Here is an 18,381-nt window from a genome sequence, read left to right on the forward strand (position 1 = left end):
TTATACAACTATCTAGTACTCAAAGGATATTGTGTGGAATTCAGGTTTCAGAAAATATTTATAATGTGCACATCACCAAGTAAAGTGTCATGATTTGGTTGATCCTATATAAATCTTTCTTTCCATCACACTTCAGAATTACAAAGAAAATGTGCTTTATTTGTGCTTTCGTAACTGCAGATACACTTGAAAATGTTTGTTTACATCATTTACAGGTATTTACATTACGTTGAAAAAACGGACATCCCTTCCTTTAACACTCCCTGTACGCCAGCTAGAATGTCATATAGCTCACTTTACAAATTCCTCTTTCAGTCAGAGAAAGAAAATAAAATACTAATCTCTATGTTAAAAGAATAGGCAGCATTCATCAGAATACCTGATCTGACATTTGACCTCAGTCTTTGAACACACAGCAAACGTTGACCTTATAAATGTAAAGCTCTCTTTATTGCTCATCCACCTTCTGGATATCAGCCTGGTTATTTTGGGGGTGCTTCAGCCCTCCTTAGCCCTACTTACTGTGGTTATATGCTAATGTCATCATCGCCCATGCTATTAGAAATGTGTCCCTTCTGCCTGCAATCCCAGTATGGAATGAATGAATGAATACATGTAATGGTCATGGCATAGTTAATTAAAATATTACATTATTAAAAACATTATGCATGAGAACAAGAAAATAAGAAGAAATAAGAAAATAAAAACAATGGGCAGTACGCCATGTGCCTAGTCAAAGAAGAACTTTTAAAATCATGTTGGATGAAGCTTCTTCAAAGTGTGCAAAATGACAGAAAAAAAGAAAGAGTCTATTCTGAAAGCTGATTACATGTTGCAGCAAATTTACCTTTAATATACCTTTGCGGTGACTCTCCTGTGATGGTGCAACGCCACACAATTAGAATCAATGCTTAAAGACATCACCGAGACACGTGCAAGATGCCCAGTGGGGTCTCTAATGCAAGTCTGAAGGGCACTCAAGTGAAAACAGGATGTGTTGTAGATGCTCTCACGACTGAACATTAGCGAATTGAACACCGCTGCCACTGAACAGGTGCAGCAGTGATTCAATGATAGTATGAAACCTGGCAGTTAAAGTGACAGGTGCTTGAAAAGTGCAACAGGGCGTGCATCAAACATCCCCGGCTGTGGATCTTAGGGGCATATTATCAAGGGTGGCGATGGGGAATTTTCACTGCTTTAGTGGCCGTTAAGCGGCGATAATTCTATCGCCCTATTTGCAAGCTGTAGCTTACAGCAGTTAGCGCACAGCTTTTAGGTGATAGCGAGAGATTTGGGGCCCGCTTTGCATGTTAGCGATATTTATTGCTAATGACATGCAAATTGGACTTACCCAAACTGTTAGCGACTGAAAACAGTCGCTAACATCGCTATCGCCTATTAGCAAGGCAGGCGTAACGTTGGAAATATTTGCGCTAGGCGCAAATATCTCCAAATACTACCACCTTCCCAGACCAGTTCTTAGCCATGTTATCCAATGGGAGGTGGATAACATGGCTAAGAGCATTTCATCGCTAATGCGTGAATATCGCTGTATTCTCAGCGATATTCACCCATTTCGCCGCTATCGCCGGAAAATGAATTGCTTTGGAGATAAACGTTGCTAATAGCACGTTATCTCAGCGATAAATTCCGGCGATGCTCAGTAATAAAAAAATTGTTGCTAAGCCCATTTAGCGATAAATATCGCTACTTGTCGGTTTTATGCCGCTTAGTTCGGTCATAAAGTGCACTTATATATAGTCAGAGTATTTAAACGTGCACTCACGTAAACTCGGAATGTATAATGAGTGCTCTGCCGACTGGTTATTCATGACCAGCGGGCACCGCTACCATTAAGATGTTGCAGCGGTTATCCGATAATGGAGCAGTGCCTCGCCAGTGAAGTGCCAAGTGCTTGAACATTTCAACGAAGTGATCCTCAAAAAACCTGGCTGTAAGACTTACTGCACTCAGATGTAGTCGAGATGTATAAGGTTTTTTTGAGCACTTATATGTGCAATGTATATTAGGTTCTAATTTGAGCAGTTTCTCAGAGGTGGCAATGAACTCTACCAAGCGGATTATTACTGGGGTACTTCATGTGTATGAACAAAAAAGGAGGGCGGGATGGCATGTCCCGATTCCGTAGGTATTAAAGATGGCGCCTAAAAGCTTTCTATGTTCAGATTGCAAATGTAGGCAAATGCACAGTATGTGAAGAGAGTTTCTTCTTGCCCATGGCACAGTCTACATGACGTTGAGGTAGGTGTGGAAGACCATATGGGTAGAGCATTGCTTTTAGGGGATAGGCCAAACTACAGGACTTGAAAGCTGAGTTTATAGAAACCTTTGATTATTTAAAAAAATATTCTTGCGGGTTCGGTGATTTGCATGTGTTTATGCATGTCCAATAGTGCTTGCATTTTTCAAAGGGTTGCTTGTCTTCGAATTTGATTTGTTGATTCATGGCGGGCTTAAAGGCATTTTGAGGTAGATTTGCTTCCCAGAGGTGCAGACCATCCAGCGCCTCTAGGGTCTTGCTATGGGCCCAATGATTCATTTTACTGTCTTCCTGAATCTTGCCAGATAAGAGAACTTAGGGGCAGATTACGATTTGTCTTACTGCCATTGTTGCGGGAACGGGACTGACCAACAAGCAGTCGGTGGTCCCGTTCGCCGTGGAGGTGGTCAGAAACATGCCTCTTTGTATTGAGGCTTGTGGTACGGCCCGGAAAAGGGCCCCAGCACAAGCCCCAATGCAAAGAGGCATGTTTTCCAACATCCTTGACCCCTGTGGCAGGTACAATGTGGTGCCTGCCACAGGATGCAGGGATGTTTAGGGGGGCACCAAAAATGCCCCCCAGGGCCCATAGCAGAGGGCCACGGGCGGCAAGTGCCATGCTAGGGACACAAAAAAGCTTTTCTGACAGTCTTTTCACATCAGAAGAACCAATTTGAGATGGCTGACAGAGAGGTGGATCGTAATCCCCAAGGCGGTGCCTTATTTTGGGTAATGCGATCAGACTGATTGATAAGCCTGTCAGAAGCGGTCAGTCAGTCCCTGGGACAATGCGGTTCGACCGACTGCATCCGAGTGAGGTGGTCTGACAGCAGTTAGAGATGTCAGTGGGACAGACACCGACAGCATGTCAGTGTAGGTTCCACCGACATCATCATAGGCCCAATAAATGTATCCAGCTTGGCAACTCTTAGCGATGATGTTGTATGAAATTGGGTTATGTTTGGCAGAGATATGCACCCTGTCCAAGCAGAAATCACAATCCTAGTCAGGGTAAGTTACAAACTCTCTGTAAATTAACTTGTGCTCACCCCCTGGTAGCTTTGTACAGATCAGTCAGGCTTAACTTAAGAGGCAATGTGTAAAGTATGTGTGCAACACTTCGATCAGTAAAAATGTGAAAACACCTCATAAAAGATACCACATCTGGTTAGAATAATAGAGCCTAATTTAATGAGCAAAACATGACCAAAACTAGTACCGGAGTTGTACATTTAAAAAAAAAAACTGAAGTACTCTGCTTAAAATCATAAAGCACCAACTGGGCCGATTAATTCACACTAGACTGAGTCAAATCCAAACGTTGAGGCCGACATTGAAGGAGTGTGGGTCAGATACAAGGACGAGCCTTGGCCCGCTAGAAAAGTACCATGGTTTTGTTATCGTTGAATATGAAATGTGGGGAGAAGAAGAGGCAATGCGTTGTTGACAGTTGACAGAGGAATGCGATGTGTCGGTTCTGAGCCACGCAACGGCGATGATGCGTCTGGAATGGAGTCGAAGTGCTGCACAGTCAGCGATGTGTCAAAGTCAATCCTCGCAATGCCAGCGATGCGTCAGCAGTGGGGAGATGCGGTGGTTACCAGTCCTTGCGTCAATGGCGATGCGTGGGTTCTGCTGGGGAAGCACTTTAAACCCACTTCCAAGGGTCCAGGACTGGGTAGGCACTACTTGGCAGAGCAGACTCACAGATCACAGATGGCAGAGTCTAGGTGCTGAGGCAGATGAATTAGAAGTTTTTTATGTCTCTGAGGCTTCAATCAGGAGACCTGCCTGTCCTAAGAATCACTCTGGTTTTGGGATCAAGTGATGTAAGTCTACTCCTTCTCACACAGGCAAGGAGGGCAGCAGGTCAGAAAAGCAAGAAATCAGTTCTTCCACAGCAGCAGTCCAGCAGAGTGACAGTCCTTCAGCAGGACAGCGGTTCTTCTTCCTTGCAGAGTAGCCACAGTTCCAGCCACGGCCGGTAGTGGGAGTACCGGCCGGGCGGTGACGTGGGGAGGGCGAGGGGTAGGGTGGGGGGTAGTAATGTATGGATTACTGACTTTAACAGGTAAGTAAATATAAAATTAATAAAACGAATTTCGTTGCTTGCACTGAATCACCAAATGTGATGCAGTGCACGCAACGAAATTCGTTGTATTTATTTTTATGTTTACTTACATGTTAAAGTCCATAATCCATACATTACTACCCCCCACCCTGCCCCTTCCCTCCCCACGTCACCGCCCGGCCGGTACTCCCACTACTGGCCACAGCTGCACAGTTCCAGAAGTGTACTAAAGTGGTAGGGTCAGAAGTCATGCTCTTATACCCAGTGGTGTATTTGAAGTTAGGGAGAGCTCAAAGGAGGACTTTGAAGTGCAAAGAGGTCCTCCCTTCCTGCCCTGGCTCCAGACTTTCAACAGGGGGTGAGCAGTCCTTTGTGTGGGTACAAGATACAGCCTATTCATGGGTAAGTGTGAGGCTGTTCCCAGTTCCTCCCTCCTGTCCTCCCAGGATGGCCCATTAAGTCACATCGAAACTCTAGTGCGTGTGGCTGTCCAGAGGGAATGCACAAATATCAGCTGTCACCCTCCCCAGATGTGTATTGGAGACAGGCTGCAGGCACATAGGGCTAGGAGAAGGAAAAGGGCAAATTTCTAAAAGTGGTATTTTCAAAATTGTGATAATAAATTCAACTTTACCATTAAAGAGGATTTATCATTCAATCAATCAATCAGGGGGTTGTAAGGCATGCTACTGGTCTCAAGGCACGGGGGGCAGCTCCATTCAGCGGAAGAGCCAGGTCTTGAGTGTCTTGCTGAAGATGTTCAGAGAGGGGTGCATCTGATGTTGATCGGGAGCTTGTTTCAAGTCTTGGCTGTGATTTAGGAGAAGGCTCTTCCACCTGTTTTGGCTCTGCGGATGCATGAGGTTTCTGCCAGTGTGAAATCAGCAGATCGGAGGTTTCTCTTGGGTACGTGGAAGGAGATTCTCTTGTTGAGGTATTGGGGTCCGGTGTTGTGGAGGCATTTGTAGGCGTGAATGAATATATTGAAAGTTATTCTCTTTTCAATGGGGAGCCAGTGGAGGTCCCACAGGTGTTGGGTGATGTGTTTGTGTTGAGGGTTGCCAAGGACGAGTTGTAGTGAAAAACAAATTTGGGAGTTTTCCTAAGGCTTGGCCAGGGGTTTTTAAATGCCAAGACAACATGGCAATATAAACTGCACATCCAGGGCCTGCCCTGCAAGGCATGAGACATGTTTATTAGTCTACTTAAGTGGGTGGCAAATTCAATGCTGCAGGCCCACTAGAAGCATTTAATTTACAGGCATTAGGCATGTGTAATGCACTTTAGTAGGGACTAATACATAAATTAAATATGCCAATTGGGGATAGGCCAATCAAACCATTTTAAGCAGATAGTGGATCTAGATCAACCTTTGGTGGATTGGTTGGCCTTGCGGCTAGACAAAATAACACTGGAAGGGCTCAGACAGAGAGTGGAGGAAGTCCTACAGGGAGGATTAAAAGGCTGCATATAAATTCTGCTTAAAAAAGTACCATGGGCTTTGCATGGCTGATAGAGCAGCTTACTACTCTGACAAAATTACCAATGTCCAAAATTGTCCCAAAACGTTGCCAATGTGGTTAAGATCTCAGACCAAAACAAAACATCTCCTGCACCATTGCTGTCTAAAGATCTTTGTGAAGAACTGGATAATTTTTTTGTCAAAAGGGTGGCCAACATACTGTCTGTTGGACTTGGCCCTTTTGGCAGGTTCACCCCTAAACTTTTTGCTTTTAAATGTGACCTGGTGTTAGTTGTTTTTGGCTACTGGGCACTTTAACACTGTGTCCCAGTGTAAAGTGTGTGCGCAATGTGAGTGTGTGTGGTGAGATTGGCCTGCCCTCCCATACGAATGCATGGGGAATATGTGTGTCCATGGTAGTTCCTGATGTGTGGGGAGTGCAGGGGCGAGTTTGGTATGTGCGAACTCGTGAGATTAAATGCTGCGCAACTGTGTGCGCAGATTTAATGTGTCTAGTGTAGAAGTGCCACTTCTAGAAGTTGGCATGTCTGTGCAGTGAATGTGAATTGACTGTCTGGCTTGTGATTCGATGGAGCTGGCTGGTGTGTCTGGCTCCAGGAGTCAGGATGGATCTGCCTGGTGGTGAATGGGGAGATCTGCATGTTCATGGCAGGGAGGAGCTGCACCTGGGACCTGAATAGGGCTGTGCCTCCCCTCCACAATGCTGGCTCCGCCCCCTGTGGTGCATCTGATGTCCCTTACCTACCCTGTGAATTGGGAGAGGGGCTTAGCACAACAAAGTGCTCCTAAACCAGTTGCATCTGGTTTTCCCTTAACCCTGTTAACCCTGTGCTAGGAGACAATGGAGAATATGTATAAAAAGGGGCTGTGACCCCAGGTAAAAGGTTCTCTCTCTGGATCCTGACTTGAGGGGGGCCTGCTGCTGCTGGGCAGCAGGAGGAACCACCACTGGGGACTGCCTCCCTGCCGGAGGGCCCTGTGAGCTGGCCCCTGCCCCCCCTACCTTCAATAGGACTTTCTGAAGATGTTTCGTTGCCCTGGAAACCTTGTGCTTTGCCTGTGGATTTTCTAGGACCTGGCTGCATCTTTCAGCGCCCTAGTAGCGGTGTGATCATTCTCCGTGTTGCCCCTTTGAGAGTGAATCCCCTGGTGAGGGATTACCCTGTGATGCCTGCCTGGAGGGTGCCTACCCCGCTTATTACCGGTGCCATGATTATTATCTTAAATATACGTTGGTGCCCACCCCGCTGGCTAAATTTATTGTTAAACTCGAGGGAGCCTACCCCTCGTATTGCCGTTGTAGCCCGGACTGGAAGTCAGGCACTCCTGCCCATGACGTGGACGGGCCCTGAAATCCGTCCCGAAGAGGAGGCAGCAGCTTGGAACCTCACCGGCTCCACACGTACGTCCTGGTCCCGAGATGGGGGACTGGGTAAAATATAGCGCAGCAGTAAGGCGGGGCTCCCGTAAGGAGGGAGAGCCCCGCAGGCGCCAGCAGTCCAATGGAGAGCCCCGCAGTGTGGAGGTTGCGGTGCCAGGGGCCCGAGGCGTTTTGGGTGCCAGCCCCTTCCGCGTCACAGAGAACACCCGCCTGAAGCCCGGTAAGGAGGGGGCTTGGGGTTGTCCCTGTTGGTTCTTCCAGAGTCCCCACTTGACGGAGGGCCGCTCCAATGTTGGTTAGCGCCCTCTGACCCGGGCCCCGAGGGGCACATCCCTTCATTGTGTATGCGGGCGTAATTGGTGACAGAGCTCATGTGGCTCCAACGTTGAGGCACATTATTTTCAGAGCCTAAGTGGCTCCCCCAGGCCATATTTATTTAAGGCACCAGCTCCCTCCACAGTGTGGTCCACAATTTTGGGGGCAAGATTACCCTTCAGGATTTTGGGAGCACAGTTATTTCAGGAGCCAGCTGCTCCCAGGCCTATGGGTTTTCAGAGCCTAGAGGGCTACAACGTGTGGCTGATTGTTTCCATAAACCCCGTGACTCCAACGTTTGGCGTCATTTGTTTAAAGGGCTACTGAGAGCCCTAGCCACATTTTTCCCTACCTCACAGCTGCCCAGCAAGTAGTGGGCAGCTGCCACGTTTAGGCCCTAAACTCTTGCACACTCTTCTTTGGCTGCGTGCGCAGCCAGCCCTGACTTTTGGGACAAAGGGCGTTTGAGCCCCATTTAAGGCCAGTTGGCCTGGGGTCAGTACCTACTGTGATTCTGTGCAAGGTGATTGGTGATTTAAGTTTGTGATGATAATTGTGTAATGTGATTTATGCGTAATGTGCAATGCCTTTATGCCTGTGATACTTCTAACTGTGTTTTTATGCTTGGGAGGTTGTTTGGCCTAGTATAGTTTATGCTAGTCAGTTTATGTTTCACTGCGTGACCTATGCCGATGGTGATTAGTCTTGCGTAGTGTGTTCCTACCTTTTACCCGTGGTTACTGGTTGTGTTATACAGGTGTTATTTTGTGCTACAATTATTATATGTTCTAAAAGTGCTATTTCTACTAAGTGCTGATTCTGACAGTGGGCCACGTGGCCCTGTCTGGTGTAAATAATCCCCTGTAACTACTGCCCAGTGCCAGTTGGCACAGTGTAATTGTGTGATTATGATCTAATGTGTTTATGGTAATACAAAGGCTATTTTGTATATATAACCTTGTGTGGAGTTCGCTTTTGTGGTGTGCCTAGTGTGTTGCTGGTGTGTGTGTGTTGCGCAAGCGCTTTACACATAGCCTCCGGGATAAGCCTTACTGCTTGTGCCACGCTACCATGGGGGTGAGCAGGGGTTATCTTGGCGTGTAACACCCTTGCCCTGACTAGAGTGGTGGTTTTTGCCTGGCTTTGGCGCAAGCCTCAGCCAACCAGAAATCCCATTTCTAACACAGTCTCTTCTTGCAAAGGTTCCATTGGCAGATGAGTTGGCATTCGGCCCTATTTCCAGCATTGGTATAAAGGAAGGACTAAAAACCTGACACATGCTTGTGGTTTCCTCAGAAAATGGAACAGTGGTCATTGTTGGACACTTTCCAATTTTTGACTTATTTGAGGTCAAATAAATCAGGATCTCGTTAATATCGGTGAATGCTATGTCAATTTACACAATGATATATGCATGCACAACAGCAGCGATACCAATAAATACAGTGTCAAAGTATGCCATAAACTATGCACACATAACAATTTCAATGCCAGTAAAAGTAAAGTCGATATATGCTATGACAACTGTACACATAATAATGAGAGTGTTGGTAAATATGATATCAATGACAGGCATGTTTTATGTACATGCAATAACGAACTGTCAAATTCACCCATGATGACCTCCCTATCAACTTAGAGTCAGAGATATGTTGTCAGACAAGCCCTGTGACCTAAAAATAGGCCTACCGATTGACAGGTCACAGGTAGGGTTACACTCTGCCCAAAGACAAACACACAACCACTGAAAATCCTGATTGATACCACAGATAGGTAGTTACACCACAAACGGTTCAGAGGAAATTGGGCCCAATAAATCACGTTTGGCCAAAGGCACACGTTCCCAAAATTTTACAAAAGGTATTTACCAAATGCAATCAGGAACACAGCCAATCAGGACACCGCATGCACACCACACATAGTGATCACACGTTCTCCATGTCGGACATCTGGACGGATACACAATGGCCCACACTAGCTCTCCCCGAGGTAGAGAGCCACCTGTGTTTCCTTTATCAGATGGTTGTATTCATTATTTATGACTAGGCCAAGACCCACACGCTCTCTAAGAATGGTAAATCAGTTAATTGTACCTCACAAACTGTATATATGATTGACCCAAACTTCTGTACATTGAGACAGTCTTCAGACGCAACTCTGTCGTAGCTCGCCCAACAGCTGCATTTATTTTAACCAACTCGTTCCTGTTTTAACAAATGCTTCTTGTCTTTAAATTTTTTTAAGGTAAATTCATATCCGAGCAACAATCGTCTCGACCTGCTCCATCCATCTACACCGAGCCTCCTAGACACTGAGAGAGGGATGCATCCCAGAAGCCTAGAAACATGCTATGGTTTTACCACTTTAAAAAAAGCCCAGCCTTGACCCCAAAGATTGGTCGAGTTTCAGACCGATCTCTATGCTAGCCATCTCTGTGAAGATTCTGGAGAAACATGTCAACTCACAGCTAACTTCCTTTGTGGAAGATCATAATGATCTGCATCCTTCACAGCCATGATTCAAGGCTGGACACAGTACAAAACCCACTCTCCTAGGGGTCATGGAACATCTTGGATGGCTCCTGGATGAGGGTGTAACAGCCCCACTGATGGTATTAGATCCCAGTGCGGCATTCAACACTGTGTCCCACTCCATTTTCCTGAACAGGCTGGCGTCTTTGATGCTAAAGGGTACTGGACTAGCATACCCGTCTTCCTTTCTAGGTTTTCTCTGACAGTACTAGATCAGAGCCTCATGCGCTTGTGCATTCCGCTTCCCTGGGTTCGGCGCTGAGCCTGATGTTCTTTAACTTCAATGTACGCCCCCTTGCGGAGGTAGTGGAGAGCTGTGGTTTGACTTTGTTCTTGTATGCAGACGGCATTTAGATCATCTTTACTTTGTTGTCTGCACAGGGTGACAGCACCAGTTCCAGGTCTGAGCAGGATCTCCACTTGGTTGGATGCAAATTCACCCAAGCTCAACAGTGAGTTGACTGAGGTTATGTTCCTGGGGAAGAATCTCCAGCTATTGGGCCCTCAGCACTTGCCAGAGGCTATTGGCACTCTCCCAGACCAATCAGTTAGGGCAAAAAGCCTCAGCTTTTAGCTTGATAAGAAGTTTACTTTGAAGATGCAGGTAGCCACGGTTTCCAACACCTTCTTTGCTGTTCTGAGGTTGGTAAAAAAGAAGATCATAGGTATTTTACCACTCTCTGGCCAGAAAACAGTGATCCAAGCCTTGATCCTGTCCAGAAATGACAATAGGAATATCCTGTGCTTAGAGGTTAAGAAGGCAGACATCCGGTGCTTACAAGTAGTGCAAAATGCTGAGGCTAGGCTGCTCTTTCTCCTCCCAAAGTATGGACTGTTGTCTCATCAGCTCTGTGCACTTCATTGGCTGAACATAGACAAGCGCATACAGTTCAAAGCTTCTTGCTATATGCCCAAGGCTAAATTCAGCATTTCAAAAAACTAAATATGAAGGAGGGCCCAAGGGGAATCTGTATTTATAGACCTGCTTGTATCTTGTCCCCCAAGTAAACAATATATTAACACACGAAAGATATCAAGGGTCTTTTGTAATTTTAACAGTGGTCGGTACCCATTAGTGGTATCAAAAATCACACATACCAAGAGGTTATCTAGGAGGTTACAGAGGAGAGATAAATGAAAATTCAAAGCTGAAGGAAAAATATACCCATCAGCCCACACAATGGCGGAACTTCATCATCTGGGTTGTTGTGGAAAGATGGTATCCGCTAAGCACTTCCTTAGGGATATTCCTGAGGATAGCTAGTATCGGATCCACAAGTTAGACCATCAACCAAAGGATGAGAGTTTTTAGGCTGTAGGGGCAAGTTGCAGTGCTCAAAAGTGTGAAAAGTGTAAACGAATATAGTGGTGATATAAAAATACCTGTTTTGATGTCTCTGAAAACTTTATTGGGTATGACCATCAAAACGACATATTTAAAAACAGAGTGAAAATAGTATGTAAAAAATTATTATTCACCATGGATGGTAGTCGGTCAACATGTTTCAGCCCCCACGGGCTTTCATCAGGACCTATGATGTACACTACTGCAACACTTACCACATAGCGTGATAAACAATATAGATTATGTAGACCTACAAGTTGTGAAGTAGTCTCATATCTTAATTTTCAAACCTCTCCTATGAAACAGGAAACAAAAGAAAACATACACAAAACGGTGCAGATGTCAAACATGAAAAAACGCATCTGATGTGTTATGCTAAATGTCTCCATCATATTTTCACTCACCCAAAATTGTAGGGGGGAACAGCCTCACCTCGCCTGGCAATCGCTCTGGACAAAGAGGCCACGCACTGGAACAATAAGAATATAAATTGTTTTATGTAACATGGATTTGTTCATCTCCTGATGTGACATACAATGGCTATGTGACAAGAAAACTGAGGCAGAGATGCAGGTCCAGGACCTCATTGACAGTCGAGCTCAGTTAGAGTGACAAATATTTGGTATGCTCAAATATTTTAATTACATTTCATGAAGAGAGATGAATGTCTACTGCATTGCAAATCTCTCGAAGAAAGATTGCCTATAAGCAATGATTAAAAAAACGAGATGCTTCCAACATCCAGATTGAGATCTAAGAATGTATAGATTGGACGTGGCACACCTCTTAAATGGAAAAATATCTGAGAAATGGTCCAACAGTACCACATCTGAAGAGCTAAACAAGGCTAAACACTCTGGCCCACCAATAAACCCTCAGTTCGACGAAACACAGCCCGCACTCACCTTTCCGTCGTTACCTCGGTCTGGAATCTGAGCCGAGGGGAAGGTGGCGAGGCTGTTTGGAACTGGGGTTTATGAAACTCGAAGGCGGACCAGGGAGAGAGCTGTCTCCGTAGTTGTTAATACGAAGAGTGGCTCTGTACTCGCGTTATATTTACTAAACAAAAAATACCGTCATGCCAGACGGAACGGCTGTTGTAATTGGACAAGCCAAAGCAGTGAACAACCCTATTAGAGCCGGTGTAGAAGTTTAACGCCGCCCATGCTGTAAAGCGTACTCGGGTTGGTTGATTTACCCGAAAAATAAACAGTTTGACTTCTCTTTTTTATGTGCACTTCACAGAGGACTCCTTGCGTACCTCGGTGGGAGACCTCATCGTTCCTTATTCAAGGATGTTAATTGGTCGAACTCAGGACCGGAATGGGAACCCAACCGGAACCTGAGTGCACCAGAAGTAAACACATGAGCACGACCCTGCTTTTAGTGTTGCCCGGCTCGTTATGCCTAAACTAACTTTGAATGCCAGGAAGAATCCTAAGTTTAGACACAGCGTCGAGGGCCAATCGGGGAGTCTGACGTTCCTCGGTACTGTGTCTACCTGTAAACGGGTGCCCGTTATGGGCCATTTCTGAAGACCGCTGATTGTCACATGTAGGTGCACAGACCTCGAGGCACGTGGAAAGCAGGACTATTGCGCCCCTTCTCGGTAATGTTGTGCAAACATCAACACAACCTCTAACACACTGATACACTAGTAATAAGTTGGATCGATCGTGGTGCCTTTAAACAAATATATTACATTTTCGGTTGTATGTATATTTGTATATTTATTTGAAAATTTTATCGCACACACGCAGCCTATTGCAGGCGCGTTAGAGAAAATAACCAAGTTTATGTATACGTTGCGACCAAGACCCTTAGGGGCAGTTTCTCAGTATGGAGACCTGAAGGGTGAGAATGATTTTAGCTCGTTGTCTGTAAGAAGCACTGGAAACGCCAAATGATTTACTTGAATGGCTAATCACAGTGAAGAAGGATCAGTGCCTACAGCTGCAACCACGGTATGTCGTCATTTAGCCCCTCGACGTCACATTTAAGTTTGAAAATCCAAAGAACAGTGCTTCTTACAGACAACGAGCTAAAATCATCCTTCTCGACCTCTCCGCAGCCTTCGACACAGTCTGCCACCGCACCCTTGTACAACGCCTCAACAACATCGGAATCCAAGGAAAAGCACTGGACTGGATCACCTCGTTTCTTGCCGGAAGAACTCAGAGAGTCCAACTCCCACCGTTCAAGTCTGAAGCCACCGAGGTCATTTGCGGCGTGCCACAAGGATCCTCTCTTAGCCCCACCCTCTTCAACGTATACATGAGCCCCCTCGCGACCATCGCACGCCAACACAACCTCAACATCATCTCCTACGCTGATGACACTCAACTGATCCTCTCACTCACCAAAGACACCAACACCGCCAAAACCAACCTACATGAAGGAATGAAAGAAGTAGCTGAGTGGATGAAGCACAGCCGTCTTAAACTGAATTCAGACAAAACAGAGGTCCTCCTCTTAGGTACTTCCCCTTCCGCCTGGGACGACTCTTGGTGGCCAGCGGCCCTAGGAAAAGCACCCATCCCAACGGACCACGCACGGAACCTGGACGTCATCCTGGACTCCTCACTCTCGATGACCAAGCAAGTCAACGCCGTCTCATCATCGTGCTTCAATATTCTTCGCATGCTCAAAAAAACATTTCACTGGATCCCACCGAAACTAGAAAAACAGTCACCCACGCACTAGTTACGAGTCGCCTGGACTACGGAAACACCCTCTACGCCGGTACCACCGTAAAACTTCAGAAAAATCTCCAACGCATCCAGAACGCCTCAGCCAGACTCATACTAGACATCCCGCGCAAAGACCACATTTCTGGTCACCTTAAAGACCTCCACTGGCTCCCTGTCAATAAGAGGATAACATTCCACCTCCTCACTCACGCACACAAAGCACTTTACGATCTTGGACCCGATTGTCTCAACACGCGACTTTCCTTCTACACCCCCTCCCGCCAGCTATGCTCTTCCAACCAAGCCCTTGCTGCGGTTCCACGCATCAACAAAACCACCATGGGAGGAAGATCCTTCTCATACCTGGCAGCTAAAACCTGGAACTCCATCCCCACACACCTCCGCCTCACTCAAAACCACTTAGCCTTCAGAAAGCAACTTAAAACCTGGATATTCGACAAGTAAGTCCACACCCTTCCTCAATCGCCTTGAGACCCTCTGGGTATGTAGCGTGCTAGACAAATTATTTGACTTGACTTGACTTTCAGCTCCCCACTACATTGGGTATGCTGCGCATGCCTAGTGTAGTGCAGGAGTCTCAATATAGGATCCTGCTCCGGCGGTGACGTACAGTCACCCTATTCCCAGTCACATGCCAGGTAGCTGCCCCCAGTCACATCCAGTCAGTCCTCTGATTTGCCAGTCAACTTAAAGCAAAAGAGCGGGGAGAAGTGAGAAGAGACGTGATCCGACACCGGACCGTAGCGGGACATGCCTGTGGTAAATTTATTTGTTTTTATGTAATCTGGTAATCATTAAATTAAATGCCTCCCCCTCCCCGCGCGTTACCCCCCCCCCCCTCGCTCCCCCACCCCCAGACCGGGCACATGCCAATCATAAGTGGTTTTGTACTCTGAGCTCAAGAAAGAGCGGAGATGATTGATTATAAATAATACCCCACTAGACAGGGAATGGTTGGGTGCCATCTCGTGCATGGCTCACACAGGGGTGACAGGATGTAATCCTACAACAAACAACCAACCTGTCAGTGTGTGAATCTAATCCATTAGGTGGGGGCGCTATGTTGCAGGGGAGCAGTGTCCGGTAGTCTGGTTCCGACCGGAATGCGGTCATGTCTCACCCCCTACAAGCCCATACTTAAGTACACAATCAGTCAGAAGTGGAAGAGGGGGCCCGGGTCACCCCCACCATGAAGCGCATGCTTATCTCCTATTTAAACACACACACCCTGGCCTGAGGTGTGAATACCACACACCCCAATATTACAGCGTGGAAGAAAGTTGTACATGCGAGCTGTAGTGGAAATGAAAATGATACATTTTCTATTGAACTCGACACAGACCAAAGGATCCAGGCTGACAAACCAAATCTTCCCCAACACCATGAAAGGTATTTTAGACCGCACTAACCTGTCATTTCCTTTTGAACTCCACACAGACTACATTTAAGGTTTTCAGTTTATGACGCTGTTGAGCCCAGTAGACTGCCAGGATATTTGCCTACCCTAAAATCTGTGTGTTTTTCTAAATTGCTTTGGGATTTTTCATGTGTTGTGCTTTCACTTTATGACTGTTTGAAGTGTTGCAGAAATACTTTACACATTGCCTCTAAGGTATGCCCGACTGCTTTATGCCAAGCTACCAGATGGTTCAGCACAGGTTTATTTAAGGTTTGCTGGTGACACCACCCTGACAAGGCTTGTTCTTGCTGCTTGCTGCTTGAGTAAGGCCTCACCTCCCTCAACCAGTAACCCAATTTCTCACATTGGTGGCAGCAGTGTGAGTAGGACCTATGTTTGTGCAGTGACATACAGTACTTTTGTGTCATACTTACAATCCAAAATAAATAATGTGAGACCAATTCGAATTTTAAATTCTCCTTCATTGGCCTTTTTGCTTTTTTTCAAATTCACCCTTATTATACCTGACTGTTTGCGCCTGTTGCTTCCCCTGTAAGATTGGAATTTAAGCTCCTCAGTCTGGAGAGCTATACTGTGGCTGAGCTCAAGGGATGTTGCAAGAAGAGAAGGTTACCGGCCCAAAAGAGTACCAGGAAGGTGGCACTCTAGAAGGAGCTGAGGGCAGAGGCCCACCAGTTGCCAGTCACAACAGATGACCAGGATGGAAAGGATAATATGGAGGGTCATGAGAAGCAGCAGTAAGATGATGGGGATGACCCATCTCCCGAGTTGGAGGTGGGTCACCCCCCTTAGTTGGAGATCACCAACAGAGCAGTGTGTCTTCTCAAGGTCTGTCCTGAGAGAAGCTTGTGGACAGGAAGGCAGAAAGGGAGTTTAGGCAGATGGCCCAGTTGAAAATGGAGGCACAGGAAATGGCCATGGAGGCAAAACAAAGGCTGTGGCTGACCTTAGCAAAGGGAAAGGGTGTCAGAACAAAAGATGGCTGAGGCATAGAGAGACTTGGAGGAGAAAAAAATGTTGGTAGCTGATGAACTGAGTCTATAGGAGCTGGACATAAAGGTCAGACAGGCAGGATCCCATAGTGATGGTGAGAGCACATCTGCAATGCCCCATGGAGAAAAGAGATTCCACATCCCTAAGATTCTGGTGCCTGATAGGAATGAGATTGACAAGTGGTACAAAGCTTATGAGGTAGCTTCACAGATGCATAGTATCCCTGAAGAGAACTGGGGGGCTAGCCTCTGGAAGCATATCCCTAGTGAGGGGAGGGACACCCTACTGGCCCAAGAGAAAAGAGATAGGATGAGGTATCCCTCCATGAAGGAAACCCTTGTCAGAAAATATGTTCTCACCCATAAAAGTGAAGGTAGATCTTTAAGGACAGCCAGAAGCTGGCCCTTTAGTCCTGCATGGATGCTTTTTGTAAGGTAATGGTGGCTGGGTGAAGAGAAGTGAGGTGAATGATTACAAAGGTCTGCATGATCTGATTGCAAGAGAGCACATGCTCAGTAATTGTTTTCCAGAGCTGCACCAACACTCGATTAATAGTAAGCACACTGACCCCAGAGAGCTTGCTGAGGCGGTGAGCCACTGGGCCGGCACCAGGGTACACAAGAAGGCATCTGGGTGGATCACCATAAGGGTGGGTAGTGTCCTCTCCAGAGGAAGGAGGGGGGAGACAAACATTAAAACTAGGACTTCTCTAAAAGTCCTCAAACAGTTCTAAGGGTCAGGACTCCCAATCCCTCCCTGAACAGCAAATTAAATGGGATGGTACCCCCTATGTGCTATGAGTACCAGCAGGTTGGGCATTACAAGGAGGATGCCAGGTGTCCCAACTGGGCACAGCCCCCCACTGGTGAGCCGACACTAAAGCTAGCTACTGTAGTGCTTGGGGAGGAGATTGCCCCAGATAATATCGGGCTAGTCTAGAGGTTACCCTGGTGTCCAGTGGTGATTGTGTGATGGTGCTTTGTAACACTAATAAATACAGGCAGTTGGCCACCCTCACAGAGGCAGAGAGTGGATGCTCAAAGAATCACTGAAGCCAGCATAACTATTGTCAAGTGTCATCCGGTGACCTCACGAGAGGTCGACCCTAATGCATTCCACCAGGCTATTGTAACTAACAACCATGAAAGTCATTATGCAGTGGCTTTGGTTCCCTTTGTGTGGGGGCGGTTTCAGGTTCCTTGAGGGTAGCTGTGATTCCATCCATGCCAATGGATTGTCTGCTTGGCAATGACCTAAAGCACAACATCTGGAAGATGGTGCAGCTCAGCTCACACCTGGAGATGTTAGGGTAGCCTGAGTAGGTGTGCTTGACCACACAGTCCGTGGCCACCCAAAAGGGTAGTCAGGAGGACCAGGAGCCTGGAAGAATGTCCCAGGTGTCTGCCAAAATGAGGAAGGGCACGGAGCGCAGAACACCTGCTCCTGGAACAACCACACTCAGGGAGGAGGCTGAGCCTGAGGGCTTTGCCCCAGAACATACAGGGTAGTACATTACTGCCCTGAGCAACTTATCTTAGCTGACCAAGTGGCAGAAAAAAGGATGTCCCACCATGGAGGTGCAGATGGGGTGCCATACTCTGGAGAGCTTACATTAGCAGGCCGAAGCCCAGGTAGCTGGTGACACCTCTGGTGATCACTTGATCTGCTGGAAGTATAGTCTCCTGTATAGCGAGCCTAAGGTTCCTGAGCCTGGTGCAACCTTTGTGCTGGTGGTCCCTGAGCTACAGGACCTTCCTACTGGAGCTGGATCATGATGTTGCCATGACAGGCCATCCATAGCAGGAAAAGTCAGTTGAAAGGCTTTTCACCCTCTTTTATTGTCCCCG

This window comes from Lissotriton vulgaris, chromosome 6, assembly GCF_964263255.1.
Source record: "Lissotriton vulgaris chromosome 6, aLisVul1.2, whole genome shotgun sequence".
Lineage (NCBI taxonomy): Eukaryota > Metazoa > Chordata > Amphibia > Caudata > Salamandridae > Lissotriton > Lissotriton vulgaris.